The sequence below is a fragment of the Sinocyclocheilus anshuiensis genome, unplaced genomic scaffold, assembly GCF_001515605.1.
Source record: "Sinocyclocheilus anshuiensis isolate Anshui unplaced genomic scaffold, SAMN03320099.WGS_v1.1 scaffold868, whole genome shotgun sequence".
Taxonomy (NCBI): domain Eukaryota; kingdom Metazoa; phylum Chordata; class Actinopteri; order Cypriniformes; family Cyprinidae; genus Sinocyclocheilus; species Sinocyclocheilus anshuiensis.
The window spans coordinates 189,469-195,638 of record NW_015552624.1 but is presented as its reverse complement, the minus strand read 5'-3'; the positions used below and the strand labels follow the sequence as shown (position 1 = coordinate 195,638).

Genomic DNA, 6,170 nt, shown 5'->3' with positions numbered 1-6,170 from the left:
AAGAGTGTGAGGAGAGTAAAATAATGTGGGTTTTTGATTATTATTTGTATTTTATTTACAATACAGTATAATAACAAAATATACACAGTGAAGGTCAGGGACACATGATTGAACATACTGATCTGAACACTGAGACTGAAACAGTAACACACCTAACTTGTGCCAAACATTCATTCATAGTGTTAACACTCACACTACTTTTATATCTTGTGGTTTTATATGTTATAAAACATTAAATAAACATCCTGGCGTTGTGAGACATTTAGACAATGAAATGACACATATTTCAAAATGTTTCACTTGATTTCATTAACGTAGTCAGGAATTATAGTTTGGGAAAAGTCTAACTAGTAAAATGTGTACAAGTTATGGCACAATAACAACAGATGCAAGTAATCTTAGGCTACTCATCAGAATGATATTCTCCACTGGATCTAGCTGCTCGACGCATTGCGTTGTTCTTTTTCTGAGGTAAATGCTGGGTTATTCCTCTCAGCGCGTCTTCTTCCAGAAACAAAAAGTAGCCGGGATGTACTTGTTTGTTTACACGGAGGCGATGTGGGCGTTTACATGCGCGCGCGTCTCACGTGGATGTTTAGAATCTGAAAAGCGCGATTGGCTCGTGGGCATGACTGCATTAGAGATAATGAGTTGAGACGGGAAAAACTGGACATCGTGTTGGTTTCATACGGATTACTTTATCATAGAATATTTGTATTGGGCGTGACTTCATTTAAAAGCAGACATTTGCTTTCTATACATATATTTCTCATATCTTTGAGGCAAGTATTCGCTGGGATTCAGGTTGTTTTATTTACATGTCTGTGAAGAGAGGTGACGGAGACCGAGATGGCGGAGAACGCACCCTGTTTATTGTCTTTATTTGCGGTCATAAAGAAAATACGAGACACACTGCACTGGTGTGGGCTTCGACCCCAGGGGGTTAATCTATTTTAATGTAATTTATTCCTGTGATGGCAAAGCTAAATTTATTCTAGTTTTCAGTGTCACAATCCTTCAAAAATATTTTAATATGCTGATTTGATGCTTCTTATTATCAATACTGAAAACAATGCTTAAGTCATGTTGCTTAATATTTTTGTAGAAACTGTGATGATTTTTTTTCAGGAATCTTTGAATATAAATTTCAAAAGAATAGCATTTATGTAAAATAGAAATCCTTGTAACATTATAAATGTCTTTACTGTCACATTTGATTAATTAAATGCTTTAACAAATCTTACTAAATTCAAACCTTTGCATAGTATTTTATATTAATATAAATCTTAACCTAAAATCTTGTTTTGGACAATGGACTAGTGATTTTACCAGCATCCAAAATGGATCAAAAGTATGTCCCTATGTGTCCTCCAGGATATCGGCATCAGTTCTCCGGAGCCAGTGGAAGGCCCTGATTTGGACGATGGTGAAGACCATTCGGAAAGCGAGGGTAGTGACTACACACCTGGCAGGAAAAAGAAGAAAAGAGCCAGCACCACAAAGGACAAGAAAAGAAGCGGCTCTGGTGCTGACAGAAACTCAGCAGCTTCCAAACGGAGGGAACCTGAGGAAGAGGAAGACGAGGATGATGACGATGCTGTGAGTTCATATGGGCTTTGGCAGCTAAATGAACCGAATGTTAAAGTAAATACAAATCGAATCACTCAGTTCTATAAGAAGTGTTTTTCTGAACTGATTTTAAGGAGCCGAAAAGTTCCTCTCAGCTTTTGGATACCTGGGGTATGGAGGACATCGATCATGTCTTCACTGAGGAAGACTATAGGACTCTGACCAACTACAAAGCCTTCAGCCAGTTCGTCAGGTATGAGTGCATTACCCACATTACCAAAATGAGAAAAATCATTGAACGTTTTTATTGTAAATTCACTATTAAAACAAACAACTATATTGCGAAAACGGCCAAAAACGCTGTATTACGTATGCCAGGCCAGTAGTTGGCGCTGTCACCTTGTTAGTAAACAGTACCTGTAGGGAAGTGACGATTATATGATGTAAATGATGCGTCTCCGCTGTTGGTTGTAATATTGGTGAAGTAAATCCACACTTTGCTTAAGAAGCATTAGCAAACTCTTGAGCAGCAACAACAGTACCATGTACTCCGCCACTGTTGTGTATGTTTGTTCGCGCTTACCTTTAAAATCGTCACGTACTGCGCACGTCTACATACCTAACATGTACTACGCACTCGCATGACGTCACAGTTTTCAAAGATTCCCGTTTTCGGTGTTTACATGGAAATTATAACGGTGGCGTTTTCAAAAACTTGCACTTTGAAACCCGTTTTCAAAAATATGCGTTTTCAGTCCCCAAAACGCCGTTGTCGTGTAAACGAACAGGCAAATCGCATTAAAAAGTTTCCTGTTTTTGCCTGAAAACGTTGCTGCCATTTGCCAAAGAAACAAGGAAAAAGACAAATGAACAGATCAGGAGGATCCACAAAGGATTCAGTTTTCTAAAGGGTTGTTAATGAATTAAGCTTACTTGACTATAGCAGTTCATATGTCGTAATGAATAGAAATAGCCTTAAATAATGTATAGTTATTGGCATCTTTCCGCCTCTTGTGTGTACAGTTAATTTTTACACTAGAGAATCGCATTCAATGCTTGTTAAAGTGACTGTACATAATCCTGTATCTGAGGCAAAATTACTTAATATTGAGAATGCGAAAACATTTTGCGACCATTTTTTCTGCCTGTGCGACTAAATTTTGTGAGCGGTCGTACTGGCGTGACCACCGCATTGTTTAACTCATAAGCGCTGCCATTTCTGTTGCATATGGGAAACATCAAACGGCAAACAAAACTGAAAGCATAACGAAATCGCGCTACTCGTTTGAACTGCGCAGCGCTTCGAGTGTAAGGCCTGGTTTATACTCGCCACGTCAGCACGAGTGAAGGTGCTCGCAGCAAAAATGACGCAAATATTGCGGAAACGATGGATGGTTTTCATGCTAAAGTAAAGTAAAAGACCGCTTCTTAAACCAAAGGTGAACATTGGTATTCTTGTGGGGAAAAAAAACATGCAAGCACTGTCACCGACAGCAAGTTTAGTTTTACTTTTCTTTTTAAACAACTGGACCAAGTTTTGCGTTCCTTTTTTTGGTTCGGAATGACTGGACTACGTCTCTCACAGGAGTATGAGACTCAGTCTAGTCCAGAAGCCAAACTGGTGAAGGAGATGGACCAGTTGGAGATGATAATACAAGCTCATGAGTATGAGGAGTTAGAGGGGAAACCTGGAAGACTGCAGGAGTTCTTCACCTCCACTGAAGGTTTGACAAACCTACACATATCTAACAAGCTCAGGATCTGATTAGGGTGATTATCTGATACACGATTACCGGTTTGACGATAAATCGTGATAAAATACCCCACGGTTAGTATTACCGTTTCATATTTTAATTATCACTATAACCGTATTCGATTACCGCGATTTGAACAACTGAGGATAAATAAATACTGTACTGCACAGGGCTCCAGAGTGCGACCAAATGGGCGCATTTTGCGATCATTTTTTCTGCCCGTGCGACTAAATTTTGTGAGCGGTCGTACTGGCGTGACCACCGCATTGTTTAACTCATAAGCGCTGCCATTTCTGTTGCATATGGGAAACATCAAACGGCAAACAAAACTGAAAGCATAACGAAATCGCGCTACTCGTTTGAACTGCGCAGCGCTTCGAGTGTAAGGCCTGGTTTATACTCGCCACGTCAGCACGAGTGAAGGTGCTCGCAGCAAAAATGACGCAAATATTGCGGAAACGATGGATGGTTTTCATGCTAAAGTAAAGTAAAAGACCGCTTCTTAAACCAAAGGTGAACATGCTGGTATTCTTGTGAGGGCAAAAAACATGCAAGCACTGTCACCGACAGCAAGTTTAGTTTTACTTTTCTTTTTGTTTTCATTTGCGTTATCTTTGCTGTTTACCTCACGATATGCTATGGAGGCTCTCTTTTATTTATTTTTTATTTGATTCCTCAGTGTTTGCTAAACGTTCTATAATTTATTAGTCTGTATACAGTATAATACAGCATGTGGTGTATGCCATGCCTCATCTTATTCATTTTTGTTAATAAACATTTTGTAAGCTTGTTTGTCATTGTATGTTACTGTCTTATTGTTGTTGTGCTTTTTAATTAAGAATAACAATTAATCCATCGTTTGTTTTAGGCTACGTCCACACAAAGCCAGAGCTTTTCCTATCCGATCTTTTTTTTTTCCCCCTCGTCTCAAGAAATATCTGCGTACACATGAAACCACAAAACCGACACAAAACGATGTAGTATACATGCCAGACCAGTATGTGGCACTGTAATTCTGCCACAGAGATGCACTAAAAACGGAGAAGAAGACTTGGACTATGCGCATAAACCTTGCGCGCGGTATACAAACGAACATGGAACAATACATTTATTAATCTGTGTTAAGGCTGTTGCGATTCGTCGATTTGATTAAACTATTCGATTTTTAAAAATCCTCGACTTCATTTTGCTGCGTCGATTAACGGCAAAATACCAGAAGTGGCGCATTTCATGGACGAGAATCCATAAAACACATTATTAGACTTTCCCAAGGCTGCATGATATATTAAACCCATTTAAAATATTCGTCGACATTCCATGTCCATTATTGTGAAACCCGCGAGACACAACAAAAACACCGCTTCGATCACAGCGACCTCCATCCTCCTGTTGTTAACGTTGTTCTGCTTTATTTCCGTTCTACTTTATTCTACTTCATTTGGTTTAATAAAATATAGTTTAATAAAATATTCTTAAGTGAAATTGTTGATTTTTTGTGGGAAATTAATCATTAAGATAAACCGATAAATTAGTCAATAGATTAATCGAAATAAAAATAGTCATTAGTGGCAGCCCTACTTTACATCAATGACATTCCACCCAAAACCCAACAACCTCAGTGTCAAAGTCTGTTAGCACAGATTTACATCACGTCACCGCAATAATGCATTTCTAATCTTGCACTGTTCGGTTCTCAGCTCTGAGTGCATTTACACATTAAACATGCTATTAAACTTCTATTAAAGCTTTCAAAACTGTTAACAGCCTACGAATCCGACAGTGATGTTTACCTGGGAACGCAATGTGCGCCATTTCATCAGATTTGTAAGGTAAATCATTTATAAATCCACGCAAACACAGGAGAATACATCGCGGTTTCAAAGTAAAAGCTCAAACCCTCACTCTGAGTTTACACGTTTTGATGTCCACATATTCTTTTAATTACAGTGGATATAGCATTTCTGTCCTAAACAAATGGCAAAATATTAAAGATTAAGTGGTAATTTGAATGAAATGGTGCTTGGTCAATATTAAACAAGTATTAGATCGCACAGCAATGTGTAAAAAATCATCATCAGGCCGTTGGCACCCTCTGCAGGCCTTTGTTGTAATACGTACTGTACATTAGCTCTATTGTTTATAATACATTATGTATTTTAACAGTTGTGTTCAATAAAACCATATGATTTCTTGCTTTTGATACTTTATTTTAACTAATTATTATTGCCTCATTGCTATTATATATGTATTTTAAGTAATTTTAAAGGCTATTGTTCACTTACATCTAGTTTTATTACCACAAAAAAAATAATTATAATTATAGGAAGCATCTCCAATTAATTGATTTTATTTTTTTACTTTTTTTTTTTTTTTTTTTCAGAAATACTGCACATTTACATTTTAATATTAGTAGACTATAACACGTGGATATGTTGTCATTCTTACACTATAATACTGAACTTTGAGTTCAGTGATTTGGACTATGAGATGGACACTTGCTTCTTGCACGCTATGTTGCACTTTACTTTTGCTTTAAAAAAAGGATTTCATAGAAATTTGGATTTCATTTGGTTTAATAAAATATAGTTTAATAAAATATTCTTAAGTGAAATTGTTGATTTTTTGTGGGAAATTAATCGTTAAGATTAATCGATAAATTAGTCAATAGATGAATCAAAATAAAAATAGTCGTTAGTGGCAGCCCTAATCTGTGTTAATGTTAGTTAATAAAAAGCCAATCGTTCAGTGTTTGTTCATGTTTTTGTTGCTGTTGCGTGACGTAGCGGTGTCTGACTAGGGGCGAGACGTGGGCTGATGACGTCATCGTTTCAGAAAATATACGGATTC

The 6,170-nt window shown here is 37.3% G+C and overlaps 1 pseudogene; it reads left to right on the top strand.

Annotated features, from left to right (window-relative positions):
- LOC107666332 (chromodomain-helicase-DNA-binding protein 4-like) overlaps nucleotides 1-6,170 on the top strand; it is a 77,831-nt pseudogene that overhangs the window by 9,851 nt on the left and 61,810 nt on the right.